The 27,188-nt window shown below is 44.9% G+C and overlaps 2 pseudogenes across 1 annotated transcript; one reads left to right on the forward strand and one right to left on the reverse strand.

Annotated features, from left to right (window-relative positions):
* Positions 1-97: 97 nt before the first annotated feature.
* On the forward strand, positions 98-27,188 carry LOC141566995 (nibrin pseudogene; annotated as a pseudogene). Its single transcript, XR_016020523.1, has 2 exons — positions 98-152; positions 26,359-27,188. The product of XR_016020523.1 is annotated as a nibrin pseudogene (transcript).
* LOC141571856 (10 kDa heat shock protein, mitochondrial pseudogene) lies at positions 16,888-20,867 on the reverse strand (annotated as a pseudogene).

The raw sequence follows: 27,188 nt of genomic DNA on the forward strand, positions 1-27,188 counted from the left end.
CGGCCCTTGCCCCCACCTCCCTCCCAGCCTCGGCTACACCTGATGTGGAAACTACCTGCCAGGTTGGGCAGAACTGCTGAAGAACCATGGTGCCTAACCCACCACGTCTTACCGGTTTCTTAGCACTGTCTTTTCTTACTCCATTCTGCAAGGTGAGAGTTACATCACTGGTCTTGCTGATGAGGGAACTGGCTTAGAGGGTATTCAGCACTCACTCATCTGGCAAGTGTCTGTGCGGCCTGCTCTGCGCCACCACAGCTGGAGGATTCACACTCAGTCTACTTGACTTGAAAGTTCCAACCCACTGACCTGGCCCAAGTATTGATTTCCCCTTTATTTCCTTGCCTCTTGTTGGCCTAGAATGACCTTGTGCATGGCTTGTAGGGCTTTGCCACCTTTGGCAGGTCTCAGCACCATTGAATCTTTTGTACCCTTGGCTCCAGAAGGTATGCCACCGGTACAGCTTTCAAGCTGTGTTGAGCCAGTGAGCCCTCCCTCCAGATCTGCACTAGGCTTTGTCCGTAGTGTGTGTGTGTGTGTGTGTGTGTGTGTGTGTGTGTGTGTGTGTGTGTGTGTGTGGCTTCCTGCAGTGTGCTGCAGTGTCATCTTGTGACCAGAGGGCACACCACACCCCTGTGGGCAGAGATGGCTCAGAAGGAATGGATGGTCCTGGTTCTGGTCATCTGGGAAAAGGTAGGTCCTCAGCAAAACAAGATTGCTGGAGAGTGGACAGCTGCAAACCAGCTTGCTATCTTTAGGACATCATGCTGAATTCGGAAGGGAGATGGTGTTGGCCATGGTGTAGGGGTCCGGAATGAGGTCAGTGGCTCCAACTTTGGGCTGAAGCTCCTTTAGATGAGACCAAGGACCTCATAATCTCCATTAGCTGACATGTTCCCACTTTTGGTGGAAAAAACCATGAACCTCTGTAAAATTTGGGGGAGAAGCTTTCATGACTTAGTGATAGGGTTGGTTATGCATGATTCATATTTGAATTGCAATGTATGCGTGACAAAGTCAATTATTAGAACAAAGAGGCCCAAACTACTGTTGTTAGTTATGGGGAACTATCCAACATAAGGTTAAACAACCCACAAAGAAGTTAACATTGAAACTAACCACATTTATAAATTAAAAGCAAGATTGGCGTCTATTAAATAACAAATGAAACCTGTAAGACAATCTAAATGACGCTGTACCTAATAAAGTATCCTTCCTGAAAACTAGACATTTCAGCCAGCTGAGCATTTTAGGATGTTGAGCTCTAAAATGGAATAACCTCCAATAATTTACAGCAAATAGTCCTAAACCATAGTTAAAAGAGTGGATTTTGGCTTTGCTCCTCTGTGAGAGCTAAAGAAAGGGCTGGTATGTGGGTCAGTTCAAATCCATTGGATGAGCTGTGAGTCTCAGAGTCATGGAAACGAAGGAATAAAGATAAATATATGTAAACTGGCTTACCTAATTTTATGTTATTCCTGAGTCTCTGATAGAGTCTTAAATGAGAGTTCTGCCCTCACCTCTGCAGGAGAGGCCTGTCTTTGGCCAGGGACAAGCAGGGGATTATGGGAAATAACCACAAGGTCAGGGGGCTGCAGAGCTCCCTGAGGTCAGTGTGTGCTGATAGTACATTCAATATTGCATCCTGCCCAGCAGATTGGCAGGGCTGGTGTACATGAATCCTTCGTACCCTTCTGTGAAACTTGTGCAGATGGTTCCTCAGGAATATTGAAGTCCACACGTTACATTAATGTGAAGGCTTAATCAGTGTCAGAGACCTGCTGGGCACTTTTTCTTGTCACAGTTGACCTTCATCGTAACCTTTCAAGAAAGCGTTCTCATTTCACTTTTTTTTTTTTTAACGTGTGGATGTTCAGTTGTTCAGCACCATTTGTTGAAAATACTATCATTTCTTCACTATATGGCCTTTGCTTCCTTGTCAGAAATCAGTTGACTATGTGGTTCTATTTCTGGGTTCTCTATTCTCTTCTAACCTATTTGTCAATTCTTTCACCAATACCACACTGTTTTGGTTGTTGTAGCTTTATAGTAAGTCTCGAAGTCAGGTAGTGTCAGTCCTCTGACACTGTTCTCAGTGTGCCCGCTATTCTGACTCTTGCCTCCCCATATAAACCTTAAATCAGTTTGTGAATATCCACAAAACAACTTGCTGGGATTTTCATTGGGATTGTGTTGAATCTATAGATCAAGTTGGGAAGAACTGATATCTTTACAATATAGAAGCTTCCTATCCGTGAACATGGACTATCTCTTTGTTTAGTTGTTTAATTTCTTTCATTAGAGTTTTATAGTCTCCCTAATAGATCTTGTACATATTTTTGTTAGATTTATACCTAAGTATTTATTTTTTGGGAGGGGTGGTAATATAAATGGCTTTTTTTTTTTTTAATTTCAACTTCCATTTGTTTATTGCTGGTATATAGGAAAATGATTGACTTTTGTATATTAACCTTGTATCCTGCAATCTTGCTATAATATGGTTGGCTTGTTAGTTGTTAGTTCCAGGAGGTTTTTTGTTGTTGTTGATTCTTTGGATTTTCTACATAGATGATCATGTCATCTGCCAACAAAGGCAGTTTTATTTCTTCCTTCACAATCTGTATGCCTTTTATTTCCTTTTTTTTTTTTTTTTTTTACATGTGGATGTCCAGTTGTTCAGCACCATTTGTTGAAAATACTGCCATTTCTCCACTGTGTGGCCTTTGCTTCCTTGCCAAAAAATCAGTTGACTATGTGAGTCTATTTCTGGGTTCTCTATTCTCTTCTGATCTATTTGTCTATTCTTTCACCAATACCACACTGTCTTGGTCACTGTAGCTTTATGGTAAGTCTCGAAGTCAGGTAGTGTCAGTCCTCACCGCGTTAGCTAGGACTTGTGTTGAAGAGAAGCGGTGAGAGTCTTATTACTGATCTTGGCAGGAAAGCTTCTAGTTTCTCACTTTTGACTGTGATGTTAGCTGTGGGTTTTATTGTTGTTATTGTTTTGGTGTATGTTTTTTATCAAGTTGAGAAATTCCTGTATTCCTAATTTGCTAAGAGTTTTTAATCATGAGTCGATGTTGGATTTTAACAAATACTTTTTCTGCGTCTCTTGATATGAATATGTGATTTTTCCTTTTAGCCTGTTGATGTGACAGATTATATTGATTTTCAAATGTTGAATTAGCCTTGCATACCTGGAATAAATCCTACTTGGTTATGGTGGATAGTGTATTTTACACATTGTGGATTTGATTTGCTAATATTTTGTTGAGGATTTTTGCATCTATGTTCATGAGAAACATTGGTCTGTAATTTTCTTGTAATGTCTTTGTCTTGTTTTGGTATTAGGTATTATTTGGTATGCTGGCCTCATAGAATGAATTAGGAACTGTTTCCTATCTTCTGGAAGAGATTGTAGAGAATTGGTATAATTTCTTCTCTAAATGTTTGTAAAATTCATCCGGGCCTGGTGCTTTCTGTTTTGGAATGTTACTAATTATTGATTCAATTTCTTTTACAAATATAGGTCTATTTGGGTTGTCTATATCATTTCACTTTTTAAAATTACTTGTTGAACAATATTAGATGTGTGGAAAAGTTGTAAAGCTAGAATACAGAGTTCCCATATACCCTTCACTGAGCTTCTCTTAATGTTAACATTGAACAAAATCATGTTAAGACTAAGAAACTAAGCAGTTAGCATTGGTACAATACTATTAGCTAAACTATAGACTTTATTTGGATTTCACCAGTTTTTCAACTAATGTTCTTTTTCTGTTCCAGGATCAAATCCAGGGTACCTTAATGGACTAAGCTGTCATATCTTCTTAGTCTCCTCTGATCTGTTGAATTTTTCAGTCTTTACCTGTTTTCATGACCTTGAAAATTTTGAAGAGTACTGAACAGATAATTTGTAGAATATCATCTATTTTGGATTTGTTTGATGTTTTGTCATGATTCAATTGGGGTTAAGAGTTTTGGGAAAGAATATCATAGAGGTGAAGTCCCCTTCTTAGCACATCGTATCAGGGGGTGCATAATATCAACATGACCTTTATCACTTGATGTAGGTTATGTCTGCCAAGTCTCTCCACTGTAAAAGTACATTGACCTTTGAACAATGCGGGGTTAGGGGCACCAATCCTCTGCACAGTCGAAAATCTGTGTATAACTTGGCTCCCCCAAAACTTAAGTCATAGTAGGCTACTGTAGACCAGACATCTTACCAATAACAAATAATCGATTAACAGTTTATATATGTATTATATACTATACTTTTACAATAAAGTAAGCTAGAGAGAAGAAAACGTTATTAAGAAAATCATAAGAAAGAGAATTCCTTGTTCGGTGCAGCTTTCGTACCCAACACTCGCTGGCCAGTATGTTTACAACAATGTACATATTTATTTAAAAATCCGCATGCAGTTCAAACCCATGTTGTTCAAGGGTCAGCTGTAGTAACTACAGTAAGTAGTGATTTTTCCTTTTCATATTCTGTTTTTGGAAGCAAGTCACCAAGTCTAGCCCACATTCAAGGGAGGGAGTCAAACCCTACCTTCTGGAAGGGGAGTCTCATGATACATTACGTGGAAATTGTCTGTGAGGAAGATTTGTCCCTTCTTCCTGTTTAAAAAATTTCAGTCATTTATGTAATTCAGTATGGACACATGCTGTTTGGGGTTATTATCTAATTGTCATTTTTTGTGTGCCGATATTGCTCCAGCTTTGTCCGTTCCTGTGTCCCCTTTGGGGAGGGGCCCTTCTTTCTGGCATTACAAGATGTTCCTGGCTCATCTTGTATTTTTTTTCTGTCTCAGCCCTAGAATCAGCTATTTTTCTAAGGAGCCTGGTTCCTTTTATTGGAGAATGATACTTAGAGACCAAGATCTGGGCCCTGGTGCTCGTTTCACTTTTCTAAAGAGGACACAGATTCCAGAGCTGCCTACGTTCAGAGAGGCGAGCAGGTGCCTCGCTCAGCACCACGTGGGAGCTTGTTTGGTGCGGCCCCAGTGCCCAGCACACAACAGCAGTCTCCACACCTGCCTTTATTTCTTCAAGTCTTTTCAGTCTGCAGGGCTTAGACATTAATAATTTTATTCCCTAATACTTGGAAATTTTCCTAAAAGAAAAATTTCAAGTTTCAGTAACAAGTTTCACTCAGAAATTTGACCTGAATAGGCAAGAGGCAAAAGGAGAGGGAGGAATCACTTATGTTTTTCTTTGATGTGGAATATTTCTGTTCCTGCTGCTCTTTGCACGTCCCTGGGCCTGAGGGATGAACGGCTCCCTTGCACTATGAGAGGAAAATGAGAGGAAAATGATGGTGTGGAAACCTCTTTCTCCATCACCTCCCCACCTTCAGCTTCTCTTCTGTGCCCATTCTCCCTCCCCAAGCCCTGGCCCAGGAGCCCCTGTTCCTCCAACCTCTGCCATAATCTAGCCTCTCCCTTAGAGCCGGCTGCTGAGTGGGGAGTGAGCCCTTCCTACCACTGGAGGGCAGAAGAGAGAGAGACAGGCTGGAGCCTGGGGCTGTGGGAGAAGGTGCGGCAGGAATGAAGGAGTTAGAGCCCGAAGGACTTCTGAATGAGGGTGAGGTGTAAGGATCAGAGAGTGATTGAGGACATTCCGGCACCTCCATTTAGGAGGAAAGGGAGGGGACTCAGACACAGGGACAGAGCGCATGGCAGGGTCTGGATGAGATCCACCCTCACCCTCACCCCTGTGCTCTGATGACACCTCACCTCATGTCACGCTGAGCGCGACCTTCAGGCCCAGGTGCTCCACCAGGCAGGTGTGTCTCAGCTCCTCTCTGGGGAGGACCCCCATAGCTGTCCATCATGGATGTGTCTTGTCCCCCGCCCCCTGTAGTTTCTCCTGAGTCCTGAGGTCAGCAACTTTCTTTCTTGCAGGCCGGTCAGCATGTTTACAGGTAAAGTGATAAAAGCTGGGCCTCACAGTGTGATGCCCTCAGTCCTACTCATCAGTCACCACCACCTTGGGGGACGCTAGATACAGGGGAGCCACAGCAGAGAGATAGCGTGGGCTTCCGTCTCTGCTTCCTTCCCCTCTCCTGGTCTCCCTCCACACAGCAGTGCCTTCTCCCTCCCCCAGGTCCAGGACTTCCAAAATCTGGAGCAGAAAGGAGAGGCCATGGCCACATAACTCGCAGCTGTAAGTCTGCCCGTAGTGTGCCCACCTCCATGCCCACTGCAGTTTTAGTGCCCACCTGCCTGGTGCAGAGCCCTGGGCATGTGCAGAGGGTGGTCCAGGAGTGACTTTCCTTCAAACATCTGCACAGCTCAGTTTCTCCACTCCTTCAAGTCTGCTCAAGCATTTGACGAGGCCCACCCTGACCACCCTTTAGAAGTGCCACCTCTCCCTGATGGTCTGCTGTGAATTATTTGTTTCTCTACATCTCCTATCACTTTCTAACATCGTGTGAAAGCTTCTTTTCCCAAAGATGGCCTCAACAATGTCTCCTACCCCACATGCTGTTTTGCAATGTGGCCTCGCCATCCCCCATCTGGGTTGGGGCCTAATTCCCCTCCCCTTGGATCTATGACTAGCTCTGATGACTAGAACATGCGTTCTGACATAAGATGCCTTGTGGCTTCTGACTTGTCCACTTGGAACACTCCCTCCTGGAATCCAGGTGCCCAGCCGGGAGCAGCCAAGCCAAGCAGAAAAGTAGGTGGAGGGTGACCCAGGCCACCAGTTCATGGCCCCAGTGAGCTCCCAGCTGACAGCTGGCACCACTGGCTGCCCCTTCAGGGAGCCCCCTTGAATGTTCTGGATGAGTCGGGTCTCCAGGTGACTGCATCCCCAGCCCATGTCACAGAGCAGAAGAGCTGTCTGCTGAGCCCAGTCAGCCCACAGAAAGAGAGAATAAGAAGGTTGTTTTATTGTGAGATTGTTTGTTACCCAGCAACAGTAACAGGAACACATGCCGTATAATTTACTACTATTGTGTTCTCATGATTGTTTGACTTTCCTGTCAGATTGTAAACATCAGGAGAGCAGGTGTTTTCTGTTTTGATTAAATGTTTACCAGGCCAAACACGAAGCCTGGCACAGCGGCACTCACTAAATCTGTGTGAATGAGTGAATAATTGCTGTGACCAGTTTCCTTCAAGCTGAGTCTGAGACCGCAAGGGAGGGTATGTTGATGTTTGGTTTTGGAGGTTGGTCTGCTTGGGCTGCCATAACCAAATACCAGAGACTGGGTGGCTTGAACCACAGACGTGTATTTTCTCACAGCTCTGGAGGCCAGAAGTCCAAGATCAAAGTACCAGGAAATTTGGTTTCTGGTTGAGGGCTTTCTTGGCTTGTAGACGGCTGTCTTCTTATTGTGTCTTCACATGGCCTTCTCTCTCTGTCTCTCTCTCTCTCTCTGTGGAGAGAAGGGTGAGTATGTGTCTTTGATGTCTCTTTCTCTTATAACCTGTCCTATCAGATTAGAGCCCATCCTATGACCTCATGTAACCTTAGTGATCTCCTTAAAGGCTTTGTCCCAAATACAGTCACATTGGGGGTTAGTACTTCAACATATGAATTTTGGGGGACACGACTCAGTCCATAAGAGTCCATGATGTGTGGTTTGGTACCTACCAACTGGTCTCCATCCCCTGAGCCCTTCATCCTGCATGATGCTCGGTGCCTCCCCAAACTCTGGTCTCACCACAGAGCACGGCAGACGGTAGTGCCTGGCCGCCCCCTGCCACTGATGTCTTTTGGGCTGGGGGTCTGTGTTGTGGGGTCATGGGTAACTGGTGGCCGGTCGCAGCCGTGGCTCAGCTCCAGCACATGGGGCTCCGGGGAACCCTGCCCGGGCTGGTGAACACCCTGCTCACTCAGGCTGCTATAATATCACCATAGACTGGCTTATAAGCAACAGGAGTTTCTTTCTCACAGTTCTGGAAGCTGAGAAGTCTTAAGATCAAGGTTCCAGCAGTGTCTAGTGAGGGCCCTCCTTCTGGTTCACAGACGCCATCTTCTGTGTCCTCACGTAGTAGAAGAGGCATAGGAGCTCACTGGTGTGTTTTACAAGGGCACTAATCCCATCCACGGGGACTCCACCCCCATGACCCAAGCACCTCCCAAAGGTCCCACCTCCAAATACCATCACCTTGGGGTTAGTCTCAACATGAATTTTGAGGGGACACAATCATTTGGTCTATAGCACCCCCAAAGACCTGGGTCCGTCATTGGGGTAGAAATGAGACTTAGGGCTGAGGCTGCAGAGCTCCTACGTTCAGGGATTGGGGGTAGCAGAGAGTGGGGCCTGGAAGGTCCAGTCTGAGGATCCCGATGCTTGGGTCACCACCGAGGACAGAGATAGGATCCCAGGGTCCCCAGGCACTGAGCTGCGGAGAGGGTGGGACCGCTACTGGGAAATGGGCAGTCTGGGTCCCCCCACGGAGGTCCTTGCTGCCCACAGTGGTGTGCAGCCCACACCGATTCAGCACCTGGTCCTTAGAGGCCCCGCAGCCTGGCCCAGTGGCTCATCCTGTCATAGGGGAGAAAGGGACAATTGAGGGCCATGACAACCTGCTCCTCGGGGCAGGGCTCAGGCATGGCAGCAAGGTCCTAGCACAGAGTGGGACCCTGGAAACCCCAGGAATTTGGGTCTAGGGCACAGCCTTTTCCTGTCTATGACCTGGAGAGCCCTCAGCAAGTATAAACAAGTGTGCGCTAGGCCAGCCTTCCCCGGGCTGCTCTTCTCCCTGGCTCCTTCCTCTCTCCCCTTGTACCCACTTACCTGTCTGATGTCCTTATTTCTGCCCTTTCCTCACTTCCCCATGAGCGTCCTCTGCTTCCCAGACCAACACTCCAGGGGCTCCTCCCCACCCCCACCCCATGTTCTGAGACTCGCTGGACGGATTCTCAGGTGGAGGGCCCTACAGGCAGCAGCAGGAATAAGTGACAGGGACTTGGGTGTTCAATGTCCCATCCCAGGAGGCTAAGGGCACCTAGTGTCTTTGTGGGGTCCATCCTGGACCTGGGTACCAGCTGTCATGGCCCAGAGGCCTCACTCTTCCCTCAGGCAGAGTCCACGGTGACTCAGTGGGGAGGACACAGTCGTCAGTGTGGATTTTGGGAAACACTTTGCACCCCGAGCCTGATACAGGACAGGGGAAGGACGGCGGCCCTCTGTGTTCAAAGCCCTGTTCTGTTCTGTTCTGGGAGGGGAGGCAGACCCTGGGGAGCTCCTATGTAGCTGAGCAGGAGAAGGGGGGCTGGGTTCTGTCCTCAGCCCTGTGGCCACAGGGGCGCCACTCCACTGCTCCCCGATGCTGACTGAGCTCCTGACTGAGCTCCGGGGGAGGGTCTGGGCTGTCAGTGGTTAGAGACGCTGCCCTGAGTGCTGAGCACCAATGGGTGGATGCAGAAGCTCCCAGCAGGCCCGGGCTCCACAGGTGTCAGGGTCGGGGAGGGGACACTGAGGGAGAGGGCGCTCACGTCACTTTCCGTCTCCCCACTGCCACCCCTCTCTCCAGCTGCTTGATGACAACTGAAAAGAAACATTTTCTCCTTCCCCTTCCCTTCCCCTTCTTCTCCCCCTTCTTGTCCTCTCTCTCTCTCTCTCTCTCTCTCTCTCTCTCTCTCTCTCTCTCTCTCTCTCTCAGTACTCCTTGATGTAGCAACAATAACAACATTTGTATACATTTTTCTCAAGAAGGTTACATGAGAAATTGGTAACATGCTCATCTCTGGCAGGGAACCTGGGTGCCTGGGGTCTGGGGAGGGAGGAAAATTTCCCCCCATAAACTCCTTGGAAGGTCTAGAATGATCTTTTGAAATATGTTAAATTAAAAATCCCTCTCATTTGCATGATACTTTCCAGTGAAAGTCCAGTTCACACAGCCACAGGTTGGTCGTGGGCTGGGCCCAGCCCTCCCTCCCCTGTGTGGTTCTTCCAGCCCAGGGCGCCCAGGGTGTTCACACCTCAGAGCCCGCACTGCTGGACTGGCCTGAAAGTGGGTCTCCCACAGGGCACCTCCCTCCCTGACTTTCTCCTCAAACGTCCTCACTGAGAGGCCGGCCTGCACCCCCTGCCCCTGGCACTTGTAGGCTCCCTCTAACCCGACCCTGCTTTGCTTTTGTTCACGCCCTGTTCACTAACATACATTTTAAATGTATTTGTTTAATTGTTTACTCTCTGTCCCTCTTTGAGAATGTAAGCTTTAAGAGGACAAAGACAGGGAATTGACTGTTTATAGCTATATTTCCATCGTCCTGAAAGTGCCGGTTGTTGATTTTAAAACATGTGTTGAGTGAATGAGTGAGTGCGCACTCACTGCCACACGCGCTGCTACACAACACACAGATGCTGTCACCGTAGTGACACTTTCACACACAGAGCACTCTTAAAGCCTAATTTTCATTCAACCTTATGTTGTGAACATTTCCCATGTTGTTATGCATTATTATTTTTCAATTTTTCTCCAAATGATTGTGAAAAATTTCAAAGATACCTAAAATTTGAAAGAATAATTCAGTGGCCACCCTGGATTTACTCACTTTAATATTTTGCCATATTTCCTTTATGTAATACATTTCCATCATTTTTGCTGAAATACTTGAAAGTCACTTGCTAACAGGATGACCCTCACCCCTAAATATCTCAGTACTCATCTCTTACAAAATAACCTTTTCTTCAATCTGTATTATTATTACACGGAAGAAAATAACTAATTCCCTGAGATTATAAAATGTCAAAGCAATATAATTCCCCGTGTTATCCTCCAGACGTCTCATTGGGAAACAGGAGCGAGCGCTCAGGGCGCTGGCACCGGGTCAGGTGTGCGTCTCCTGGCAGCTCCTCACTGCATCCCCTGGACGGCAACATCACAGGAAGCTGGAAAGGAGGGATATTTTCTTCTGCTCCCTATTTCTCAGTATTTTGAAACTGTTTTTGAAATAAAATTGTCTCTTATTTGGGAACAACATCTCAGTGTCTACATAATCTTCCACAGTGTGATACCGTGTTTCCCCGAAAATAAGACCTAGCAGACCATCAGCTCTAATACGTCTTTGGGAGCAAAAATTAATATAAGACCCGGTATTATATTGTATTATATTATATTATAGTATATTTATTATATTATATTAGACTGGGTCTTATACTAAAATAAGACCAGGTCTTATATTAATTTTTGCTCCAGAAGACGCACTAGAGCTGATGGTCCGGCTAGGTGTTATTTTCAGGCAAACATGGTATGCACACTGGGACTATTGGGGCTAAAAGCACAGCTCCCCTGGGGCTTGTGTCCCCCTCCACAGTGCAGAAGAGGGGCCCCTGTGCCAGGAGTCACTCCTGGCCACATCTGGTGCCCTACAAGTTACACCTGCAACTGCAGGTGTCAAGACCTGGTGTGAGCCCAATCCCCTCCTTCAAGGTCAAGAGCAAACTCATGCAAACCCTCTGAGACCCCTTCTCTCCTCCAGGCACTCTGCCCCACAATTGGGGGGGTCAAGAAAGGCTCCACACACTGGAACTAAGACGCAACCACCGCAAACCGTCTCATCTGCACCGACAGAGCCCGTGAGAGCCCAACCCCTGCTCCTGCCCTCCTGCATCTCACACACTCACCCCCACCATCTGCCTGACGCCACCAGGACTTGTCTCATTATGTCCTTTCCCTGTTTGTCTCAGTCACACCTGCTCCCCCAAACTTCCTGCACACTCATCTCCACAGCTCTGCAGACCCCTATTCCTTCTCTCACACCCCCTCCCCACCCCTGAGACCTTCCCACTGAGCCCCCGAGCTCTCAGCCCAGCATCAGCCAAATCCCCAGAGTCCTCTGTCAGGAGGTTCCTTCACCTCGCAGCTCTGACAGAAGCCTGGGCCTCCCTGAGGACACGGCTCCCCATAAAGTCCTCCCCACGGTGGTGCACCTCTCCTTCCATAGGGACCTCGCACCCCATGTTCCTCTCTTCCCTAAACGTTTTCTTACGTGAACCTTCTGTACTCAGATTACGGCCCCCACTCCCCTCACTGTAGCTATTCCCTGTGAACCCCAGGTCACTCCCCCATTGTTGACTCTTTTAGCTCCTGGCCCACGTCACCCTCCCCAGCAGAGTTATCTCCTTGGTCCTCGTTGATTTCAGCATAAGCAGAGGTGGGAGGCTGAAGAGTGGTCCCCAGAGATGTCCAGGCTTCATCCTTGGAAACTGTGAATTGCTTCAGTGGCCAAAGGGACTTGGGTGATGTAATTAAGGGTAAGGACCTTAAAATAGAGAGATGACCCTGGATTATGTGGATGGGCCCAGTCACATCACACAATTCCTTAAAAGCAGAGAAGTTTCTCGATGGCAGCAGAGACGCAGCCGAGGTCAGAGAGGTTCCAAGTGGGGGAAGGACTGGTGCTGTAGGGGCCTTGTTCCAGGACCAAACAGGTCCTCTGGGAGCTCAGGGTGGCTCCAGCTGGCAGCCTGCAAGGAAATGGGGGCCTCAGTCCTACGTCTGCAAGAAACAATTCAGACACAAACTTTGTGAGCTTGGCAGTGGATTCTCCCAGCGCCCCCAGTAAGGAACAGAGACCTGCCAACACCTTGATCTTAGCCCAGTGAGAGCATGTGGGACTTGGAGCCCACACCCTGTGAGGTAATCAGTGGGTGCTGTCTAAAGCAGTAGGACCCCACCCAGCAGAGGGGATGCTCCCATCCCTGGCTTCTCACTTCCCTGAGCTCCTCTCCTCCGTGACCTTCTGCTCTGCTCTCCCTGGGCCCCACGCCCTTGTCATCCCCTTGTCACTGCCAACCTTGTCACTGCCGACAGCCCAGCCCTTCCACAGTCTCCATTCCACGCTCCCCACTCTCTGCTACCATCTGTCCTGCTCATCCCCTTGCAGGGTGGCCTAAGCCCTGGAAACACTGATACGATGATTTTATCATATGTTATAATGTAACACCAGCAAACCATTCATCACAAATGTGTCTGTTTCCCAGGCCTGGAGTCCACCCCGTAGCACATCAATTCCAACAATCCTTAAGCCCACTGGGGTCCCAGTTTATTGATCCTACTATTTTTTTACTGTCCCTCATCCCTCGATGTCCTCTCCTCCCTCCTCCCTCATTTTAAATTCCATGATAAATAATTTCAATCTGTCATGCGGGGCGGCCTGTGGGGTCTGTGCTCCTGCTCCCCACATAAGAACGCAGGACATGGTGAGGCAAAAAAGGAACACCCACGGAGCCATAGGTAGGGGAGTCATACCATTATGTTCTCGCTGGCGGCTGGGTTGGAGACACAGGAAGCAGGAGCCACAGGATCCGCAACCCTCACAGCACCGCTTACTGGCTCAGCCACCATCTTCTTGCTAGCCCCCATTTTCTGCCAGTGTAGCCACGGCAGTTATATTAGTGGCCAATGGGTTACTTGTTACAGCTGACAGCCAACTAACCACAGCTGATGGCCATCCAATCACAGTTGATGGCCATTTACTACCCGAGCCAGCACCTTTCCACGTGAGGCCGAGAGCCTGGAAACTGCTCTCTGGGGCTCTGTCCCCACACAATCCCTCCCTTGCCTCTCACTTGCTTTGTCACCCTTGCATGGAAAGACAACACAGCTGGTAAATTTGACCTCTGTCCACCCTGCACCTGCCCCCGTGCAGCTGCAGGAGGCTGGAGAACAACTCACAGCCACGCTGACCACTGTCACCTCAGCGTCATGACCCAAACCACAGGGGAGCCCACACGGCTCCCAGCCATCACCCTGTCCTTGCACGTTCACTCGGTCTGCTCCCATCCTGGCTGCCCTTACACACCTCTCTGCTCACCATCCAGCCCCCTTCCCATTCTCATTACTGCTGATGGCCTTGTTTCCTACCTCACTGAGAACGCTGAGCTCGTTAGAAGGCACCTTTACAGATTTCCACCACCGTCCACTTGTAGACCTTTGTCACAGGTTCACTGTCCCTGCTGCCGGCCAGAGCCAGTCCCCCTGCTGGTGCCCTAGACCATGTCCCTTCTCGTCTCCTTAAAGTGTTGCTCTAGCGATTCTTCCCTTTTTCTCGTCTGTCATCTCCCCTCCACTAGTCACTGTGGCAGTCACGAGAGTGCACGTCCCAGGCCCTCAGCGAGAGGGAGGATCATTGACTGATGTCCTCAGTGCTGTGCTCTCAGATCTGTTGCCCATTTGCTCTGAGTCTGTGCTTCCCACAGGCTCCTCCCCATCAGAGACTGAAAACAGCAGGGAAACTAAGGCAGGACCCTCCTCTGTCATGTGGGGTGTCAGGTGGGGTCTCTAGTCCCGCTCCCCACATAAGAACGCAGGATATGGTGAGGCCAAAAAGGAACACCCACGGAGCCATAGGTAGGGGAAACATACGACTATATTCTTGCTGGCAGCTGGGTTGGAGACACAGGAAGCAGGAGCCACACTATCTGCAACTTGCCATCCACTTGTCTCTGACAACCAACCTCACTTGCTAGTGCAATCTGCGCTTGCTAGCTCAGCCACCATCTTTTTGCTAGCCCCCATTTTTCTGCTAGTGTGGCCACAGCAGTTATATTAGTGGCCATGGCTCACTGGTTACAGCTGACGGCCAACTAGCCATGCTGATGGCCATCCAATCACAGTGATAGCCATCTACTACCCGAGCCAGCACCTTTCCACGTGAAGCCGAGAGACTGGAAACTGCACTCCTGGCTCTGTCCCCACATGCACTGAGTGTGAGAGGTCTCTATAAACAATGGCTGCTAGACTCTGATTATGAACTTAGGACCCAATTAACCATAAGGAGTCTGTGGGGACAGAGCCAGGAGTGCAGTTTCCAGGCTCTCGGCCTCATGCTAAAAGGTGCTGGCTCAGGTAGTAAATGGCCATCAACTGTGAATAGATGGCCATCAGCTGTGGCTAGTTGGCCGTCAGCTGTAACCACTGAGCCATTGGCCACTAATATAACTGCCGTGGCTATGCTAGCAGCAAAATGGGGGCTAGCAAGAAGATGGTGGCTGAGCTAGCAAGAGCGGAGTGTGTATTGCGGATTGCAGAGGCGGATTGCAGTTAGCAGGTGAGGTTGGTTGGCAGAGAAGTGGATGTCGGGCTGCAGATCATGTGGCTCCTGCTTCCTGTGTCTCCAACCCAGCCACCAGAGAGAATATAGTGGTACGACTCCCCTATCTATGGCTCCGTGGGTGTTCCTTTTTGGCCTCACCATGTCCTGCGTTCTTGTGTGGGGAGTGGGACCAGAGACACCGCATGACACCCTGCATGACAGAGTCCTTCTTGTCAAGTATATTCCTTCTTGGGGTCAACAGCCTGAAAAAGGTTGTGAAAAGGAAAGTAAAAGTGAAGGTGGAGCCCCAGGAAGAAGGGCAACTCTGAGGGCTGGCCCTTTGCTTAGCTTGGCTCTACAACCTGGCCACGGCCCTCAGGATGGAGACTCAGAGCCCAACTCAGAGACTTTGGTGGTGTTCTGACTCTCCTCAGCCCCTGTGGGGACAGAGCCCCGGAGAGTAGTTTACAGGCTCTCGGCCTCACGTGGAAAGGTGCTGGCTCGGGTGGTGATTGGCCGTCGGCTGTGGCCGGTTAGCCGATTGGCTGCTAGTATAACTGCTGCGGCTACGGAGGAGAGCCAAGGACTGCCGAGGATTGCCGAGGAGCCGAGCAGAGCCGAGGAGCTGAGCAGAGCCGAGGAAAGCGGAAGAGGAGAACCGAGGAGAGCGGAAGAGAGGAGAGGAACAGAGTCGAGGAGAGTGGAGGAGAGTCGTCGGTTGGTCGGTTGACGGAAAGACGGACAGCAGGTCGCACGTCCAGTGAACCCAGCCTCCAGTGAGACCATAGTGGTATGACTCCCCTACCTATGGCTCCATGGGTGTTCCTTTTTGGCCTCACCATATCCTGTGTTCTTGTGTGGGGAGTGGGAGCAGAGACCCTGTAGGCCGCCCCGCCTGACAAATGGTGCAGCGAGCAGGGTCTCCCGCACGACAGCCCCAGTGCTGCCTTGTTCCTGTCTCCTCTGGGAGACGTGGTCCTGGGACTGTCAGAGTGAACCAGTGAGACCACTTGGTTGATTCCCTGCTATCTGTCAGGCACATACTGAGAACTATACAACTATTAAGTACTGGTATGGCTATTATTAACATCTTAATTTGTTCTCCCTGAGCGCTGCTTCTTTCCCTGGACATTCCCAGAAAAATTTATCTTGTGGTAACTTGAGGGGAGAGTGACCTCACTCTGGAAATGGCCAGAGTTACAAGGATTTCTTCGTTAATATTGTTGAAGAGTGGTGGCTGGATACATCAGGAGTGATTCACTTACAGTGTGTCACTTTTTAAATTAATTGAATTGGGTGGCTCCATTTTAATAATCACAAACACGAAATCCTAAATCTAATATCATCCTGAGATGATTTGATTTCTTCATATAGAAATTGACTTTAAGCTGCTGTTCAGCCTCCCAAGGCATCTAGAATTTGTAAGTTTGACTTTCACAGTGCATTAACAAAATGAATAACAGTGGATTAACATTTTCTTCACATGCTAATCTTGCTTTGAATATGTGAGTCACAAGCATATAATCAAGACATAGAATTTTCTAGCAGTTTTAATAGTGTATATTTTATTATTTTTTAAATAATTTTTATTTTTCAATTACAGTTGACATACAATCTTATATTAGTTTCAGGTGTACAACATAGTGATTACACATTTATAAAACTTACGCAATGATCACCCCGCTCAATCTAGTACTAATCTAACACCATACATAGTTATTATATTACTGACTATATTCCCTGTGCTGTATTTAACATCCCCATGGCTATTTTGTAACTACCAATTTGTACTTTTTAATGCCTTCCCCTCTTTCACCCATACCCCAAACCCCCTCCCATCTGACAAACATCAAAATGTCCTCTGTATCCATGAGTTTGTTTCTGTTTTGTTTGTTCATATATTTTGTTCTTTAGATTCCACATATAAGTGAAAGCATATATTTGTCTTTCTCTGTCTGACTTACTCCACCCAGCATAATAGTTTCATCCATGTTGTTGCAGATGGTGAGATTTCGTTCTGTTTTATGCCTGAGTAATATTCCATTGTATACATGTAACCACCTCTTCTTTATCCAATCATCCATTCATGGATGTCCAGGTTGACTCCACATCTTGACTATTGTAAACAGTGCTGCAATGAACATATGGATGCATATGTCCTTTCGAAGTAGGGTTTTGGGCTTCTTCAGATACAAACCCAGAAGTGGGATTACTGGGTTCTTTATTGTCTCTTGTTAGAGCCTTTTTTAAAAGTCTATTTTGTCTCGTCTGGCATAAGTAGTGGTAAGCCAGCTATTTATTTATTTATTTTTGGTTGTTTCCATTTTCATGAAACATCTTTTTCTATCCCTTTACTTTCAATCTGTGTGTGTTTTTTTTTTATCTGAAGAGAGGCTCTTGTAGACAGCATATGTATTGGTCTTGTTTTCTTACCCATTCAGCCACCCTATGTCTTTTTTTTTAATTTGTATATTTTTATTTAGAAATGTTTGTATCAGTAGTTTATTACAAAAGAGACATGGACATTATTTACATGATGAGGTTTCAGAACTTCAGTGCAATGGGCAGCTTCACGTGATGCCGTGTCAGTAGTGATTTATTTCAGTCACATACTTTCCAAGAATGTCACCATCTCTAAATAAGAAATAATCCTTGTCATCTATAACGACTTTGGTGCCTCCACATTCTGGAAGAAGAACTTGATCTCCAACCTTCCCGCTAACTGGTTGAATCTCCACCCTTTCCTTTAGAGCCGGATCCAACAGCTACTACTGTTGCTTGCAGTACTTTTCCTTGAGATTCTTCTGGAAGCATAATGCCTCCCTTGGTTACAGTTTCCACAGCACTCCTTTCAACTAATACTCGGTTAAAGAGGGGAGGGAGAAACTTTCTAAATGCCTGTCCTGCCATGACTCCGGCAGCAGCAGTTTGTACTCTCTCACACCGTGGCCCATGTCTTTTGCTTGAATCATTTAACCATTTACATTTAAAGTGATTATTGATAGATACAGAGTTATTGTCATTTTATTATTTATATTTATGTTCTCCCCCCACCCTTCTTCTTGAAGAAGTCCCTTAATATTTCTTGCAACACTGGATTGGTGGTGATGAACTTTTTTAGCTTTTTCTTGTGTGGGAAGCTCTGTATCTGTCCCTCAATTTTAAATGATAGCTTTGCTGGGTAGAGTAGTCTTGGTTGTAGATCCTTGCTTTTCATCACTTTGTCTGTTTCGTGCCAATCTCTTATGGCCTGCAACATATCTGTTGAGAAATCAGCTGACAGTTCAATGGGAGATCCTTTGAAAGTAACTAGTTGCTTTTCTCTTGCTGCTTTTAGGATTCGCTCTTTGTCTTTAACCTTTGCCATTTTAATTATGATGTGTCTTGGTGTGGGTCTCTTTGGGTTCATCTTGTCTGGGACTTTCTATACTTCCTGGACTTGTATGTCTATTTACTTTGCCAGGTTAGGAAAGTTTTCCATCATTATTTCTTCAAACAGGTTTTCAACCCCTTTCTCTCTTTTCCTTCTGGTACCCCTATGATGCAAATGTTGATGTGCTTGATATTGTCCTATAGGTCCCTTAAATTATCCTCATTTTTGTCTTTTTGCTGTTCCAATTGGGTATTTTCTGCTACCTTGCCTTCCAAATTGCTGCTTTGATCCTCTGTTTCATCTAATCTGCTGTTGATTTCCTTTAGTGCATTCTTCATGTCAGTTATTGTATTTTTCATTCATGACTTTTTAAATTTATTTTTCTATGTCCTTTTTTAATGTTTTATATCTCTTTGTTTAAGGTCTCATTAAATTCCTTAAGCATCCTTATAATCCATGTTTTGAACTCTGTTCCTGGTAGGATGCTTGCCTATATTTCATTTAGTTCTTTTTCTAGAGTTTTGTCCTGTTATTTCATTTGGGACATGTTTCTTTGTTTACTAATTTTTTCTGCTTCTCTGTGTTTGTTTCCATGTTGTTGGTAGATTTGTTATACCTCTCAGTGTTGGCCATGTAACTTTATGTAATAGGTGCCCTGTGGGTCCCAGTGGCGCGGTGTCCTGGTTCACCTGTGCTGTGTGCTCCAGGAGTGTTTTTCCTGTGGGTTGTGTGTATTCCCCTGTTGTAGTTGAGACTTGATAGTTATTGGCATATCAGTGTTGGGGTTGACCCTCACTGACTGTCTGTGAAGATTGGCCACACCCAGAGCATATGAGCTGCTGTGCAGTGGCTGACTCCATGGAGTGGGATTTACCCCAGTGGGCTCTGGTGCCTGTTGAGACTGCTGGGTGTGCCACTTGTGGGGCTAATTAGGTGGTGCTCTGTTGTGGTCTGAAGTCGGCCACCAGGTGTGTTAGGTCTGGGGCTCTTGAGAAGGGTCACCCATGCAGGCCAATGTCAGCAGCTGTCTGTGACCAACCCATGTCTACCTGGGAGGGTTACAATGAGATCCTGCTGAGTTGGTCACTGCCTATGCTGACCATGGAGGCATGTAGGAGAGGTTATGCTGCAAATTGAGGCCAGACTCCACCAGTAGCAGGCCTGGGGCAGCTCAACCAAAAGCTTAGGGCCACATGAGGCCTGCTGCCACCTGCCAGCTCCCTGTAAGCCTTGGTCACTGAAGTACCTCATGCAAGTTGGGTGAGGCAGTGTCTCAGGGAGTCACAGGCTGGGGCCAATGGTGTTCACCAGGTTAATGAAGATTCCATTTTAATGCCATTGCTGAGCCTGTGGCCACTCAGCAAAAGGCTCAGAACCCATCAAGGCCAGCTGCCAACCTCCTGGGTCCCACGGATCCCTAAGAGTTATCCAAGTAAGTCTGCAGTTTGGACCGGGGCTGATTGTGGGCTAGCAGCTGCGGTGCATGGGGTGAGGCTGGCTGCCCATCACCAAAAGTGTCTCCAGAGGTGTGAGAGTTGGGTGGGACAGGGCTGCAGGGAGTCACCAGGGTGGAGCGAGGATTTCACCAGGCCAAAGCATATTCAGATTTGAATGTGTGGGGGTAGGGCTCAACACAGGGACAATAGCAGCTGTCCTTCCAGTTCTGACTCTGAAGTCACACAACCGAGTGTCTTTCTGTGTGTCTCTGGAGCCTTCTGAATCACCGTCCCTTTGCCAGAGCCCAGGAAAAGTGAATCTGTGTGTGGTCACTTTAAAGGGATACCTAGGTTTCCAGCAGCCTTCTGTCTCACCAGGACAGATGGAATCCCCACTCTTTTTCACAGCCAGATATTATGGGGGCTCCTCTTCCCAACACCAGTGCTCTGGGCTGAGGAGCCCGGTGTGATGCTGGAGCCCCTTGCTCTTTAGGGGGACCTCCACAGCCAAGATATCCCTTCAAATTTTGAATCACCACCACTGGGTGTGGGGCCAGCCTGTTTCATGTCTCACCTCTCCTACAAGTCTCAGCACGGCTTCTTCTTTATATTCTTAGTTATAGGGTTTATGCTCAGCTAGCCTTCAGATGGTTCTCCAGGTTGATTATTCTATAATTTAGTTGTAATTTTAATGTGGTCAGAGGAGGAGGCAAGCACAATGTTTAGCTACTCAGCTGTCTTGCCTCAGGTTCAAAATGTTTATTTCCCCGTCGTATTGCTTTTAAAACTTACTTTTCTTTTCTTTTAAAGATTTTTTTTGGGGGGAAGTGGAACAGGACTTTATTGGGGAACAGTGTGTACTTCCAGGACTTTTTTCAAAGTCAAGTTGTTGTCCTTTCAGTCTTAGTTGTGGAGGGCGCAGCTCAGCTCCAGGTCCAGTTGCCGTTGCTAGTTGCAGGGGGCGCAGCCCACCATCCCTTGCGGGAGTCGGTCGAACCAGCAATCTTGTGGTTGAGAGGATGCACTCCAACCAACTGAGCCATCCAGGAGCTCAGCGGCAGCTCAGCTCAAGGTGCCGTGTTCAATCTTAGTTGCAGGGGGCAGAGCCCACCATCCCTTGTGGGACTTGAGGAGTTGAACTGGCAACCTTGTGGTCGGGAGCCCACTGGCCCATGTGGGAATCGAACCGGCAGCCTTTGGAGTTAGGAGCACGGAGCTCCAACCACCTGAGCCACTGGGCTGGCCCCAAGTCTTACTTTTCTTATCATGTTTTAGTCAATGATTATATCTGACAAAGTAGACTTTAAAATGCTGTAACATGAGACAAAAAGGGGCTCTTAATAATGATAAAATGATTAATACAATGAGTATATAATTCTTGTAAACACTACTCACTCAATATAGGAGCACATAAGTGTATAAAGCAAATATTGATATACATAAAGGGTCACCAGGAAAGTAATACAATAATAGTAAGAGAATTTAACATCCTTTGATATAAATGGATGGATCATCCAGACAGAAAAATGAACAAGGAAACAGTGGCCTTAAATAACACATTAAACCAGATGGATTTAATTGATATTCTTAGAACATTTCACATAAAAGCAACAGATATACATTTTTTTCAAGTGAACATGGAACATTTTTCAGGATAGACCACATGTTAGGCCACAAGGAAATATAAGAAGATTGAAATCATGTCAAGCATTTTCTCTAATTACAACGGTATGAAACTAGAAATCAATTACAAGGAAAAAGCTGAAAAAACACACAAACACAAAGATAAATAACATGCTACTAAACAATGAATGGGTCAACAATGAGATCAAAGAGGAAATCAAATGATAACTTGAGACAAATGAAAAAATTAACCCAAAAAATCTATGGGACACTGCGAAAGCAGTCCTAAGAGGGAAATTCTTAATAATATAGGCCTATATAAAAAAACATGAAAAAAATCAAATAAACAATCTAATCTTAAACCTAAAGGAACTAGAAAAAGAACTACAAACAAAGCCCAATGTGAATAGAAGGAAGGAAATAATAACAGTCAGAGCAGAAATAAATGAAACAGAGACTATTAGACAATAGAAAAGATCAATGAAGCAAAAGTAGTTCTTTGGAAAGATAAACAAGCTGATAAACCTTTGACCAGACTCATCAAGGAAAAAAGAAAGAGGGACCAAATGAATTAAATCAGAAGTAAAGGAGAAGTAACAACCAACACCACAGAAGTACAAAGGATTATAAGAAAATATTGCAAGCAATTATATGCCAACAAATTGGATAATCTGGAAGAAATGGATGAATTCCTAGAAACATACCATCTTGCAATCTGAATCAGGAAGAAACAGAAAATCTGAAATGACTGATAACTACTAACAAAATCGAATCAGTAATCCAAAAATTCTCAACAGACACAAGTCCTGGACCAGATGAGTTCATAAGTGAATTTCATCAAACAATCAAAGAAGAATTAACATCTATCCTTCTTAAAGTATTTCAAAAAATTGAAGAGGAGGGAAGGCTCCCAAGCTCATTTTATGAGGCCAGCATTATCCTGATACCAAAACCAAAAACACTACAAAAAAGAAAAATTATAGGCCAATATATTTCTGATGAACATAGGTGCAAAAATCTTCAGCATAATATTATCAAACCAAATTCAGCAATGCATCCAGAAGATCATTCATCAAGATCAGGTTAAATTTATTCCTGGTGTTCAAGGTTATTTCAATATCTGCAATTCAATTAATATGACACACCCCATAAACAAATGAAGGATAAAAATAATATGATCACATTAATAGATGCAGAATAAGCAGTTGACAAAATCCAGCATCCACTTATGATTATAAAAACTCTCAGCAAAGTGGGGATAGAGGGAACATATCTCAACATAATAAAGGCCATGTATGGCAAATCCACAGCTTGCATCATACTCAATGGGGAAAAGCTAAAAGCTTTTCCTTAAGATTAGGAATAAAACAAGGATGTCTGTTTTTTATCACTTTTATTCAACATAGTTTTTAAATTTTTAGCCACACCAATCAGACAAGAAAAAGAAATAAAAGGCAACCAAATTGGAAAGGAAGAAATAAGATGGTCATTATTTGCAGATGACATAATACTGTATATAGAAGACCCTAAAAATTCCACCGCAAGTATTAGAACTAATAAATGAATTCAGTAAATTAGCGGGATACAAAATTAATATTCAGAAATCAACTGCATTTTTTTATATACCAATAATGAACTCTCAGAAAGAGAAATTAAGAAAACAATCCTATTTGCAACTGCATCAAAAAGTAGCTAGGAATAAATAAAAGGAACCAAGGAGGTGAAAAACTTGTACTTAGAAAATTATAAGACATTGAAGACAAAAATTGAAGAAGATATGGAAGTATATACCATGCTCATGGATGGGAAGAATTAACATCATTAAAATGTCCATAGTACCCAAAGCAATCTATAGAATCAATGCAACCTCTGTGAAAATACCAATGGCATTTTTCACAAAACTAGAACAAATAATCCTAAAATTTATATGGAATCATAAAAGACCTTGTATCTTGAAAGCAATCTTGAAAAAGAAGAACAAAATTGGAGGCATTACACTACATGATAACAAACTATCCTATAAGTCTATAGTAATCAAAACAGCATGGTACCAACATCAAAACAGACACATAGATCAATGGAACGGAATAGAGAGCTGGGAAACAAACCTACAACTATATAATCATTTCATGTATGAAAAAGGTGGCAAGACTATACAATGGGATAAAGACAGTCTATTCAATAAATGGTGTTGGGAAAACTAGACAGATACATGCAAAAAAAAAAAAAAAAATGAAACTAGGCCACCTTCTTATACCACATACAAGAATAAACTCAAAATGGATGAAAGACTTAAATGTAAGTTCCCAGACCATGAAACTCTTAGAAGAAAAAATAGGCAGTAAACTCACTGACATTGCTCTTAGTGATATTTTTTTCTGATATCTCCTTGGGTAAGGGAAACAAACAAAAAAAATAAACAAATGGGACTACATCAAACTAAAGAAGTATTTGTGAAGAAAACCATCAACAAAATGAAAATATAACCTAATGAATGGAGAAGACATTTGTAAATAATATATCCAAGAAGGGATTTATGTCCAAAATATATAAGGGACTCAAACAACTTAACACCAAAACCCCCAAACAATCTAAGTTACAAATGTGCAGAAGACCTAAATAGATATTTCTCCAAAGAGGACATACAGATGGCCAACAGACATATGAAAAGATGCTCAACATCACTAATCATCAGGGAAATGCAATTCAAAACCACAATGAGATATCACCTCACTCGTGTCAGAATGGCTATCATCAATAAATGAACAAGTAAGTGCTGGTGAAGATGTGGAGAAAAAGGAACCCTCATGCACTGTTGGTGGGATTGCATATTGGTGCAGCCACTATGGAAAATAGCATGGAGGTTCCTCAAAAAGTTAAAAATATTACTGCCATCTGACCCAGCTATTCTACTTCTGGGGGTTTATTTGAAGAAATACAAAATATTAATTTGAAAGGATATATGCATCCCTATGTTCATTGCAACGTTGTTTACGATAGCCAAGATATGGAAGCAACCTAAGTTGCCATCAGTAGATAAATGGATAAAGAAGTACATACAGACGGTGCCAAAAAAAAAAAAAGTATACACATTTTAAGAAAGGAAAACTATATTAAAATTGTTATACTCAATATGGAGTGATAACAAAAGATGAACAGAAGTCACATTTAACTCCTGCAATTACAAGAGGTGCTCAAAGTGGTTACTATCAGCATCCAGACACTTCTGATTATTGCGAATTACTGCTTGACCAACGTTGTGTACATTTTTTGGCACCCCTGGAATATGCAATGGAATATTACTTAGTCATAAAAAAGAATGAAGTCTTATCATCTGCTACAACATGAATGGACCTAGAGGGTATTATGCTAAGTGAAATAAGTCAGACAGACAAATACCATGTGATTTCACTTAAATGTAGAATATAAAGAACAAAATAAACAGCCAAACAAAACAAATAAACTCATAGATACAGAGAACAAATTGATGGTTGCCAGATAGATGGAAGTGGGATTTGGGAGAAGGGTGAAACAGGTGAAAGGGATCAAGTAGCACAAATTGCCAGTTATAAAGACAGTGCTGGGTTTGTAAAGTTCAGCACAGGGAATATAGTCAATAATATTGTAGTAACTATGTATGGTGTTGTATGGGTACTAGACTTATCAGGGTGGCCATTTTATAAGGCATATAAAGGTTTAACCGTATGTGGTACACCTGAAACTAATATAACATTGTCTGTCAACTGTAATTGAAAAATAAATTAAAAAATAAACCTGAATTCAACTCTGGGGTAGAATGATGTTTCTCAAATTTGCCTGCACTTTACATCACCTGGGGAAATTTTAAATAGCCGCAGGCCCACGTCGCACCTTAAACCAATTAAGTATGACTAGCAGTGGGATCCAGGCACCAGTATTGTTTGTGAAACTCCCCAAGTGATTTCAGTGAGCAGCCAAGTTAAGGAGCAATGGTTCTCAGCACTTGTGTGTAACAGAAGCGGTGGGAACTGTGGTAAAACGCTGGAGGCCCAGGCTTTCTTCTGCTTCTGCAGGCCTGAGCCCTGTATTTCACTTTCTCTCAGCTCTTCAGGTGATTTGCTATACATGAAAGCTTATGAACAACACTCGCTGGATCAGTAAAGTCAACATCACGGGCACACAGTGGAGGAAGGTGTCTGAAGGCAGCTCAGAAGGATGGGAATATGGGGATGTATCTGCACGTGTACCCGCTTAACCATTTTCTCACCTGTCTCCTCAGCGGGATCAGAGGCCGTCCCCTCACCCAGGCATTAGGCGTTGCATATGTAAAGGTATAAAAACTGCTAGGTCTTCTGGACAGGAGCCAATCTTGGGTCAAGGGTATTCAGAAATCCTTACCCAGTTGCAATACCAAAGCCAGTTTGTATGTCAGAGTCCCTCGGTTGTGGGGAAGGCGGGGTGCCTATAAGAAAGAGTCCTGGGGCACGATGGAGGGGGTGGTACGTTGGGCAGTCCTCTGGGCCCCGAGCTCGGCCCTGCCCCCGCAGGCAGAGCCTCCTAGTGAGTGGCCAGCAAGGGCTCTGACGCCTCCTGTGTCCAGCTTTGAGGAGACACAGAAACCGACAACTTTTGACTGGTACTGAGTACATTGTTGGAAGGAAAAACTGTGGCATTCTAATTGAAAATGATCAATCAGTTGAGGTCATGCTGTGTTAATGGCTAACTTTTCTGTAACCAACCTGAGTCAAACAGGTGAAACCTCTGTATTGACAATAAAAGATAATTCTAAGTATGGTAACTTCCTTAATGAGGAAAAAAACAAAAAACAAAATGGCCTTTACTGAACTTTGAAGATAGGATATAGAGTTACTCTTGAAGTGTTTGAAAGTAAATTCAGAGTAGAGTATGAGCTTTTGGTTGCATTCTCTTCTTTTTTAGATGTCTCTGGGAAAACCGCTTTAAATCAAACTATATTGCAACCTGGAGGACTTACTGTAGACAACTGGACAGGAGGATGCACTCACTTTGTCATGATATCAGGTAAAGTTACCATTAAAACAATCTGTGCACTCATTTGTGGGCGTCCACAGCATATTTTACTGAATTTCTTAAAGCAGTTCAATTCAAGAAACAGCTTCCACAAACTGAGTTTTTACCCACCTATTAATGAACCAGCTATTGGAAGTAAAAATATTGATCTGTCAGGATGACAGGGGAGAAAACAGATCTTCAAAAGGAAAACATTTGTATTTCTGAATGCCAAGCAGCATGAAAAATTAAGTTCCGTTGTTTTTGGAGGAGGGGATGCTAGGTCGATAACGGAAGAAAATGAAAAGGAAGATAGTTTCTACTCAGCTCCTGGAACTTGTGTTGTTCGTGTAGGAATAACAAATTCACAGACCTTAGTTTCTGACTCTCAGAAGAAATGGATTTTTTCAATTATGGATATGCCCCAAAGGCCGGGTCTTAGACTATGCGTGAAGCAGAAACTGGACTGGCAGTTATTTTTACGACTGCAGAGACTTACTGTGACCCTCAGGGCTAGCCCAGTACAGCGTTCCAGATGATGACCCCAGGGCCAACGCTTTCCTCGTGCTTGTCAGTCAAAGAAAAACTGACCCCAAGTGCCCATATATCACACTGTGACATATGTAGCCGACACAGTCAGAGCAAGAAGACACATATGGATTTGAGTCAAAGGTCAAAATAAATAAAAATCTCCTGAACGGAACAAAAATTCAGAAGAAATATCCACTGTGAAGGTGAAA

The sequence above is a fragment of the Rhinolophus sinicus genome, chromosome 2 (genome assembly GCF_057876585.1).
Source record: "Rhinolophus sinicus isolate RSI-liver-muscle chromosome 2, RSI-T2T, whole genome shotgun sequence".
NCBI lineage: Eukaryota > Metazoa > Chordata > Mammalia > Chiroptera > Rhinolophidae > Rhinolophus > Rhinolophus sinicus.